The sequence below is a fragment of the Carassius gibelio genome, chromosome A3, assembly GCF_023724105.1.
Source record: "Carassius gibelio isolate Cgi1373 ecotype wild population from Czech Republic chromosome A3, carGib1.2-hapl.c, whole genome shotgun sequence".
Lineage (NCBI taxonomy): Eukaryota > Metazoa > Chordata > Actinopteri > Cypriniformes > Cyprinidae > Carassius > Carassius gibelio.
In genome coordinates, this window is record NC_068373.1 from 21,760,567 (window position 1) to 21,772,170 (window position 11,604).

The window sequence follows — 11,604 nt, forward strand, 5'->3', positions numbered from 1 at the left end:
CAAATATCTTTGCAAATGTATCTTCTTCTTTTTTTGGGGGGGTGGGGGGGGGTAATAAATTACTTATCGTCATGGCAATAAATGTTCTCCTCTGCTGGAAGAAAGATAGGCTCTCTGGATAGATTCCAGAGCATATTTATCTATTTCTGTTTAAGTGACGTTTCTGATTGGTTCTTCAAGAGCCTTAGAGTTCAATGGAGAGTTCACAAAAAAATTGTTCACTTCATTTACTTACTTCTTCTGTAGAACATCAAAGGAGATGTTTTGACGAATGTTCATGCTGCCTTTTTCTATGCAATGAAAGTGAATTGTGATCATAAGACGTAATTTAGTTTGTCAATATGTATAATCTGTTATGCATTAAAGTCTTTTAAATCAGCTTATATCGGATTAGTCCTATTGGCAAACTAAATTATGTATTATGGTAGTTTTTTTTTCCACCAATCACTATAATTGCATGGAAAAATGCAGCATGAACTAACTTATATGTTTGGAAAAGCATGTGTGTGTGTGTGTGTGTGTGTGTTTGTGTGTGTGGATACATGTATGTATATAAATTAATATAAATATAAAATATAAATATTGAGAAAACTGCCTTTGAAGTTGTCCAAATGAAGTTCTTAGCAATGCATATTACTAATAAAAAGTTAGGTTTTGATATATTTACGTAGGAAATTTACAAAATATCTTCATGGTACATGATCTTTACTTAATATCCTAATGATTTTTGGCATAAAAGTAAAATCAATAATTTTGACCTTATACAATGTTTTTTGGGGCTACAAATATACCCCAGTGACATAAGACTGGATTTGTATATATAAACACACACACACACACGCACACACATAATAATGTTGTTCCAAATCCATATGACTGCATAAGAAATAAGATCTTACAGGCTTTTAACAACATGAGGCACAATAAATTATGACAGTTTGGTCATTTTTTTAGGTGAGCTATCCCTTTAAGAGGAAAATGATGTGCATTGCACTGCCTTGAGCTAAAAGGATTTGTGTATATTTTCTTATTTTGTCCCACAATCTTCATGCAAGAATGATGTCCTATGAGAGCAATCTTTCAGGCAACCAAAAATTGCAATGCTTTGTTGTATCAGGTTTGTTTGAAGCACACTAAGAACTCTAAACAAGTCTTGCATTCGTCTGTTGCTTTGATAAGCAGCCTCTATTACTCATTACAAGGCCTGACTGACTGACTGTCTCCTTGCCAACACTCAGTTTGGCTCATAACAGACCCGGCAGATGTAGAAAATCCTTCATCCTGCAAGAGAGGAAGACACTGCTGCGAGCTACAGCACCAGCACTAGCATCTGGATGGTAGTGCAAACCTCTGCATAGCGTGGCTAACACACATTGGTTACTGAATAATTACTTTATGCAAATGTGTGTGGGTGCATCTGACAACTTATATGAATGACCTTGAATAACTGAGGTGGTTATACTGTCTGACTGAGCCTAGATGGCAGTGAGCATAAAATGAAGTTTAAACAGGTGGGTGCTATTTGGTGTGTTATCACCAAGTTGTAGTGTACTGCACCTGCATGTACTGTATGTGTGGAGGTGAATACAGCAGACTGTCCTGCGCTAACATACTCAAAAAAAGCTTGCACTGATGGTGAACCAGATGCAGAAACTAAGTTTTTAAGCGCTTAACAAGATTAAATACAGACCAGACAGATACTTAAAGTGAAAACTACTATCCATGAGACTTAATAGTCTACTTTTAAGCAGAAAAGTAACATGGAGATACTTTATATGCAACGTCTGCTATCAAATGTGATCTTCACATGAACCTTGGTGCCCTGTAGCTAACCTGTGAGAGTGCCCTATGAGCCGCTACAAACTAAAACTGAAGCACAGCACCACACTGCCCCCTGTGGCACAGTGAAGGAACTGTCTGTCCATTCATCTGTATAGAGACCCATGCGGAGAACACAATGTTCTCTGATAGAGGTTTCTTATTTCTTAAAGTAAAGCCACTTTTTATATCTCTGGGGTATTTATGTCCCTGCGGCATTCGGTTTTTTAAATGAATAAGTTTGAATTTTTTTCTCTATTTCCTTTTTTTTATTTTTTTTTATGAAGGCAACATTCAAACATTTTGCTTTCATTATTCATTTTTCTTCTTTTCAAATGCTATTTATTGATTTAGTTTTTTCTATCAGTCATACAATATGAAAATGCATCATAACAACACTGTTACCTTTAAACTATGATTATTTATACAGAGAATGAAAGAAACCATTTAATAATCATAATTTAAACAACATTTATTGTGCCAACCTTTTTTATGAACTTTTCAAGAATAACTTTATAACACACACAATAAAAATAAATATATGAAATATGGCTTTTCTTGTCCTTTGTCATCTCGTACACTGACACTTTTGTCTTAAACAATTAAAAATATATATTTAAGTAAATAAAACAAAGATTGTTCTAGGAAGAAAAACATATAATTTCAGTTTTACTTCAAAAAGTCATGTTTAATTCACTGTGTTACTTGCTGTTTGTAGATATGTAGTACTTGCACTTTCTGAGTAAGGGGTTTCTATGCTTTTCCCCTTGTTTTATTATTATTATTATTTATTTTTATTTTTTTCACTTGAAATACTAGCTTATTCCAAACATGTCAAATGTAATTTCTACCTCAAAATGCTATTAAACACAATACATAAAGCAGGATGTGATGGAAATGTCACTTTGGTGGAGATGTTTACAATGTTTCGTAAGGACAAAATTCTCCCACAGGGCCAAAAGTGTCCATAGTTGAAGAAATACTCAAACATGTAGTGTTTTGCATAAAGTTGAAGTCTATTGATTGCATGGCTTTTCCTTTTATCTGCTGGTCCCTTATGAATACATTCAAATTCGACTTTATTCATCAAAGGCTCCAGGGGACACCTCTGAACACATTTTCAGTTACGAATAAGTGAACAAGTGCTGAAAAAAAATAAAATAAAAAAATCGTATTGGTTTGCTCGGCTGTGGAGTGTTGTTATGCCTCACCGCCCCAAACAGAGGGCACACAGGATGACTCGCTATGATAAAATGAATCCACCCATTCCACCATTCCAATGCATGCACAATCTCTCTGTATGATTAGACATGAACTGCTGCTTCAACAAATGCCATGAACCAATCACAGGGGGCAACAGGCTGGCAGCCCACTTTATAGTTGCAGCAAGGATGTAAGCATTTGATGAGTGCGAGTCTGAGTGACCTGAATGTTGCCGTGGGGACGCACAGAAGTCACCCTGATAGTTTCATTTATCTCTGATAAAATTCATCAGCTCCACATTTCAGTATGCTGTCCTGGGGTTTAAGAGTTATCAGGGAAGGCACTTGAAAATGTAATTAATTCAGCAAAGAATGCCCCCAAATAACACTTGACCTAAAATTGCCGCATGAAATATGTGTCCCCTGCTGTAACTTCACCATGCCTGTCATTAATGTGCTATTGTGGATGAGTTCAGACCTTCAAACATGAAATGCATGAACAATGATTCAGACACGCTGTTCTGTTTCTTCCACCACATAAAACAGACGGCAAACTAGTTGTAATGTGAAAATATGTTCTTGATGATTAAAATTCATGTGGTGAAATCAGGGGATAAAGATATGTTTAATCCTGGGTTAAAGCTGCGGTAGGTAACTTTTGACGCTCTAGCGGTTAATAAACAGAACTGCTTGCGTCTTGCGGAAGAACATTGTAGCCGGAACTACTTCTCTCTGTTTATGTCTATGAAGAATCACAAAGATACTGGGTTACTCCGCCGCGGTACCCCCGAAGCAATCTAAAATAGTCTGAATATAAACACTTATTATAGGTGCACCCTATTGATTCAGGACAAGCTAAAAACACGGTTTGGAAAATGGATTCATGGTGTACTCACTTATTATATACATTTTCCTACATTTTGAACACAAACAAAGTTGAGGCCCGCAGCTCTGATTGGTTGTTTTCTTACCGGAACGATGGATTTCTGCAAATGGCAATAGGACCACTGGGAGGAGCCAGAGGAGCTTGATTTTTTTCACAGATTATCTGTCTCATATTCTACTGTCAGGACATAATGACAGGTTTAACAAATATGTAAAAAAAATATATTCTTTAAGCAATATTCTCAGCCCTGGGTTATGATGTCCTGCTCCAATATGATGCTAAGGTGCCAAAGACATTGTGTAATTGTGAAACATTACGGTACCATACTAAAATGTTATTGCTGGTTGTTTAGCAGACAATCAATCATAACCTAAAAATGCTGTCTTCATTTAAATATTAATACACATTGATTATAATCATAGGTATAAAAACATCACATGCTGTTTTTAGTTTCAGTGGCTTAGAGACACAGTTAAAAATGTCAGAAGGGATGGCGAATACATTACCTTGGAGGATGAAGAATATTACTTTATTTGTACATTAACATTCTACAGATGGACAGGTTGCATGCTGTATTTGTCCAGGGAGGTCTGGAAAATGCCACCCTTGTGGAAAAGAAGTCATTTTAAAAAGAGTAGACTAGTTATTTTGGAAATAATATACTTAAGTGTGAAATGAGTGTAATGCTGGTTGACACTTAATTGCATGTTAAGAGTAGTGCACCCCAACAATTTGTGTCACCCTCAGGCTTTTCAAGATGTAGGTGAGTTTATTTCGTCATCGGAACAGATTTGGAGAATTTAGCATTACACTTACTCACCAATGGATCCTCTGAAGTGAATGGGTGCCGTCAGAATGAGAGTTCAAACAGCTGATAAAAACATCACAATAATTCACAAGTAACCCACATGACTCCAGTGCATCACTTAACGTCTTACTGTATGAAGTGAAAGGCTACATGTTTGTAAAAAACACATCAATAACACCAATAAGACAGGTTTCACTTTAAACCATTGGAGGAAAATATGCACAGACCAGGCACTGTTTATCAGTGAAACAGTCCCAAACTATTCTAAACAAATATGTTGGTGGATTTTGATGTGAGAGAACAACAGGACATGGAGTTTTTCACTGGAAGATAGGTTATTATGGAGTAGGAGAAGTGATTTAAAGTTAAAATGCCTTAATCATGAATTTTTTCTTACAAACGTAATTTTTTCATTCATATTATATTATCTGCAAGTACCACTTTTAAAAAGATATATTTTCTAACATCTGAAAGAAGAAGCAACATGCTATCTGTACTAAAGGTACTGTAATGATCTGATGATTCTTTGTGACTGGGTCGTTTTAATGAATTGTTGCTGTTAATACAGGTCTTAATGGGATGATCGTTTACTAGTACTGATCATCAGGAATCAAATGTGTGTGTTCATATCATATAAATGTTAGAGGCTAAGACACCCAAGAGAAGAAGAAACTATTCTTAGGTCATCCTATACCCAAAATCAGAAGCTAAATCAGTTTACAAAATATTAAGCTGAAACATTTTGAAAAGACCATCAAAGATATAAATTCCCGAATAAACATTGTATAAATATTCCTGATGGTTCCATGATTCCTGAAGGATTATGTTCCTTGGCCCATGAGAGACAAGGCACACACAAGGATATAATTAGATCATAACATATTCACTTTGATTCAAAATAAATATGTTTATATGGGGAAAACACGCTTGATTTCAACCCAAATTGGAAAATGATGCATTATTGGCTGCACAAATAATTTCTCATGCCAGGAAAAATGTCCTTTGTGGGATCTGTTTTCCCTGCTGTAATTACAGTGCACACTCCTACTTGGCTAGACTAAAAAAGAAAAAAGTGAGATGACAGACCATCGGTGAACTCTTTCTAAAGCAGGGTGAAGATAGCTTTTAAAATAAGGGGAAATAAATGCAGAGAACCCCTGTAGTGTTCAGCGCATGTGCATGGCTGATGGCTTTGTCACGGCACAGATTCCCTTTCCTGAGGTGAAATTAAAGGTTGAGTCAGAGTATCATTGATCAGTGCTTTCTGTGGCAACCACATCATTTTGCATAAGGTTGGAAGCATATCCTGCTCTCTTCACTGATAATAGTTTATTTGAAACACGCCACTGCATTCACAAGTGTTTACTTTGCAGAGTGAAAGATATAGTTCCCCGAAAAATGAAAATGTAGTCTTCATATACTTACCCTTGTGTCATTACAAACCTCTTACAGTACATTCTTTTATGGAAAACAAGGTATTTTCTATATAAGGGAAGCGTACAGTGACCAGGGATTGTCCAAACGGACAATAAAGTGGACTATATTACATTTTCCGAGGTCATATGACAGCTTTTGGTGAGAAACTGATTGAAATTGAATACCCTATTCACTTTTCCCTTCATCAAAGTTCTCATATGTCATATGTACTTCTTCATATTCAACTCCATGTTAAATGCACACTTTTGAATTTATATGCACAAATTAGATTTATGGTGCTTTTTTGGAGTTATGAAGCCTGTGAAACATGGCCTGAATGGACTGTTAATTTGGAGTTCTTGATCAGCATGCATTAATATATAGGATTGACTAATATCTTTGTATAGCACTATTATTAACTTTAAGATTTGGAAACTCCTCACTTCAGCTCATGAAAACTTTCTGCTGTGGCTGAATGCAAATATTCCCTATTCATAAATGCTCTCATTGTTATGCATTCACTTTGTGCATAATAAATGTGAACTTTTGCGCTTGGCTAAACTTGAGTGAAGTTGTAAAATTATCTTTTGCTTTTCATAGGTGATAAAGTTCTTGACAATGCCATCTGATCTTGTTACAGGTGTGGGAGTTTTTTGGCATTCAAAGTGTGCTCAATTTTCACTGGGCTGCTTCTGAGCGATACATTTCCTGACCCATGTTGCACGGTGTAGTGGTTCCACTGCATTCGTAAGCATCGGGTCTATTAATGCAGGGCTCCTTCTTACTCAAGGGACATGCTTTGAGCCACATTTGATCACAGAAATATAACACTGAGTTTTGATAGCATCTCAGGGTGCTTCGGTTTACTTGTTCTCTACTATTACAGTGATTTTTACTGCCTTAGTTCTACATTTGATTACAATTAAATGGAAAATAAATGTATGCATAATATGTATAATTTATATAATGCTGACTTCATACGTCATTCCTCCGAAATTTTTTGAGTACAGTAAAATAAAAGTCAGATTTTTTTCATATATTTTTTTTTTTTTACAGTGAAGTTAAAAAATGGTTTGAATGATGAAAAACTAGGCCTATTTAGGTTTAGCATTCCATCATGTTAGCCATGGAGCGTAAAATGCACAGTGACAGTCTGTCACATTCCCTTGGTTTACCTTAGAGCTTTTAGAGACTGTATGTGTCTTTGCCATCATCTTAAATTGATGTATTAATATTAATGTCACTGATAATCAGCCATGTCTTTGATTCAAATAATAGTGGGCCGGTTTGTATGGATACAAATGAGCAGCTTAAACATGAGTGAATGGCTTCAAAAATGAAGATGATGATTCATCTTTCCTTTGTTCTTCACATCCCGTTTAAGATTCATATCCCCTCCTTAGATAAAAAACGTGTATTAAGGTAATGTGATAATAGAGAACAGGCTGCCTTTACCCACACACTGTGAGTAGATTATAACAATGAATGGGATGAGGACATGTCTGCCTTTTGTCAGACTAAAATCACATTAAGAGTAAAGGACATGACTTTCTCATAGCTCTTTCAATATTGTCTAATGCATTAAATACCGGTAGATGTAGATGTAATACCAAATCCACTTTGATTAAGTTGCCATCAAATCAAGATTATCCTTAATAAAAAAATATTTCTTCTAATAACCTCAGATTTGTGAGTTTTGCACACTGATTGCATTTAATTGTGATGGTATTTTACTGTTTAAGGTGTCATTCAGTCATTAGGAGTGCATTCTTGGTCTATAATCTCTATGCTTTTTATTTGATTGTTTTTCAATGTCAACTATCTGAATATATTTAAAAAATGTAATTTATTGTACACCTGCGGTGGCAAAGCTGAATTTTCAGCATCATTACTCCAGTCTTCAGTGTCACATGATCCTTCAGAAACCATTCTAATATGCTGACCAATCTAATAACTTTCTATTAATCAATGAATTCTGAAAAAAATCTATCATGGTGTCCTTGAACCATTTTATATACATACTATGTGAGTTTTGTTGCCTTGACAACACTTTGGTCACCAGGACATGGCTTCAACACGAGAGCATTGTCACATCCACTATAACTTTCCAGCAATGATAAAAGTTAAAGAAGAATGGCAAGTCTACAGCAACAAATTTACCAATGCCAATCTCAGCCCTCAGGTCACGTTTCTGTTAATTTTTTCCTATATGACTCTAATGAGCACGCAGCTCATGCCGCATCCCTTTATCTCACTCAAGCAGTCTCGTTGTTACAGAAGAAGGCAATCAACAATGCTATCCACTACATTCATAAACGATATAATTTGTTATCATTTTCAGGTTCATTTGCATTACAGATCTAATCACATATTCACAGAGCACAGACACATGCCAGGGTGTACATACTGTACATTTATTTAGCCTGTGTTCGAGTCCAAATTAATCATTAGATGAGAGTCATTAGCTTTGATTATAATTATAATATAGTATTTGACCGTCAGGTCTTGAGAAACCCCAAGTCAACCAGAAAGAGACTTCAGACTGATCAGAGATGTTGCATCGAGGCTGATGTTCATCGATTTACCCACTTCTAAGGAAATTGATGGACTTGTTTAGAGCCAGGGTCCATTATGGCTCTCAGTAATGGAACATTTCTTTGAAAGCAATTTATTATTTTTAAGTTACGATCAGAATAAATATGATTACCATATAATCCCTTGATATTTGGAAAGCTTTAATGGTGTTGCCTTTTGAATTTGCATTCACCATTCAGATTCACCAAGAACAGTTTCATCGGTTTATAGGGAGAAAGCAGAAATATCACATTGTAATGCTTTAAATGGCAAAACATTTAGCTATATATATAAAAAAAATAACATTGACCCATTGATACATGGTGTCTTCCACATAGGCTTTTGACCATTCAGTGTGATTTTCATTGAGCATTGCAATTAATTTATGTTCAGTTCTGCTATGACTATTACAAATAAACTAATGACAGCTTTCACAAGGATATTTTAATTTAACAAATGCATAATTATAAGACTTATTGCAAACTTCAATGGTTGCATTTTGTATCAACAAACAGTGTAAACCAGTGATCCTCATCATTTTTGACTACAGGTGCCCTTTGTTCTCAAAAACAGCCTAATCAAATGCCCCTTGAATTTTCAAGTCATTTTCAAATCATTTACCCAGTACATTTTAGAGCTTTAAATTTCATTATAAAAACCCACTTAGAGTTATGAAATATTATACATTTTCCAGACTTTTCCAGATAATCACACTTTTAAAATGAGTCTTCCTCATATCAGAATCAGAAAGAGCTTTATTGCCAGGTGTGTTCACACACACAATGGATTTGTCTTGGTGTTAGGAGCTTCCAATACAGAAAGTACAAAGAGTGCAGACCAACATATAATTAAGGTAATAAAAACACTAATAATAAAGAGGATAGACAATAAATTATAAATAACAAAAGTAATAAAAAATATACAGAAAAGAAGAATGTCCATAGACAGAATTGAATCTGTGAGGTTTGATAAGTTATATGTGCAGTTCTGAGGTGTGTTATGTGTGGTTCAGGTGGGATACGGCCTGGGAGAAAAACTGTTCTTGTGTCTGGCTATTAAGTGCTCAGTGTATCCAGATTCTATGGGAATGGTTATTCAAAGATATTAAATTAGGGTTATATATATATATATATATATATATATATATATATATATATATATATATGTGTCCCCATTTTTTCAAAACGCTTATGAACCATACAGAATGAGTTTTTTTGAGAAAGTAAAAATGCACAAAGTTTTCTGTGAGGGTTAGGGTTAGGTGTAGGGTTGGTTTAGGGCCATAGAATATACAGTTTGTACAGTATAAAAACCATTACACCTATGGGATGTCCCACATTTCATAAAAACAAACTTGTGTCTGTGTGTTCATGTGTGTGTGTGTGTGTGTGTGTGTGTGTGAGAGAGAGAGAGCTTGTTCTCTTTCACTCAGTGTTTTGTACAATATTGTATATTAATGAAAACAATAATGAAACATTTCATTTCCCTGACAGAAAGCAGATCAACAGGTACTCATTAGCAACAGAATACTAATAATGTTGCTCAGCAAACAGTCTTCAATGAAAGTGCAGTCTTCGATGAAAGTATCCACTCAACCATGACAGCATGAGAGTCAAGTAACTTTAATTTTCAATGAAACGCACTAGTGAATTAGTAATATACCTATATATTGCAGCTAAGCAGTTGCTTTGTATCTTGCCACTAGAGGGCACAGTCTTTAGCTAATTGGCTGGATTTCTTTATTTGGTTGGCTTCCTTACATGACACTGTCTTAACTGCAAAGTTTGAATTAGATCTTTGATTTGAAGTGTAATCTTCATTGTCATGTTTGTTGTACATAACCCTAACACGAATAATTGTATATGCTCATTAAGTATGATTAACAGTCTACACAAAAGGCAACCTGTAAGCTTCATCTCAAGGTATTATTAATTAATTCATTTATTTTTGTGAAGTTTCTCAGATACATACAAGTTTCCTACATCATGACTCTATCATAACGTTATTTTTACTAAGTTAAGAACTTTACAACATGTTTACACAACAGTTAAAATAAAAATTGCCATCTTATCTCATTCAAGCCCTGAGTCAAGGTAAATTTGAATTAAATCAGGTTTATTTTTGTATTCCTCATTTCAGTCTAGTATATAAAAAAAGAAGAATGAAACTGTCCCTTCAGCAGCAAGGGCGTGACATTTGTATAACTGTTGCCATAAACAAATGTTTTGGGGGATGCATTTGCATGATGGAACTATCTGTCAGATGCTGGAGAGAGGAACAATTCCTCTATAAGCCAACACATGAGCACATAAATAAAGACTTCACACAGTATATTCCAAAATCTGTCTGACAGCTGTATCTCAATAATATAACACTCCAGCATTATTCATGCCACTTTGTTCATCTTTCAGGTCTGAGCATTTGAAATCTAGATGAGAACATTAATTTTTAAAGCTTTAGCTATTTTTATATATTTATATCTAGCTGTGTTAGCAATTAGTGATTTAAGATGCAGCACGATGGAAGACTTTCAGAATTGTGTCAATGACTCAGATAAATGTTAGAATAATTAAGATTTGCATTTGCAACATTTTGGGTTTTAGTGACAATCAGAATATTGAATTAAGATAAGCAAACTGGAAAAACACAATTAACTAGAACTGACAAAAATAATATGTTCAGTGGATATGTAATAAAGTGGGCGGCTCTGACAAAAATTTATACTCTTCTTAAAAGGTTAGTGTTATTCACCAGTATTAAACACCTAATTTAATATTTATTAGTATGTTGAATGTAATATTTATATTTCAATTCAATATATGTTTATCTCACTTAAAGTTAACCACTTAATGAATATATATATTTCCCATATGTCCCATGGTGAGCTGCACGACTGCAGC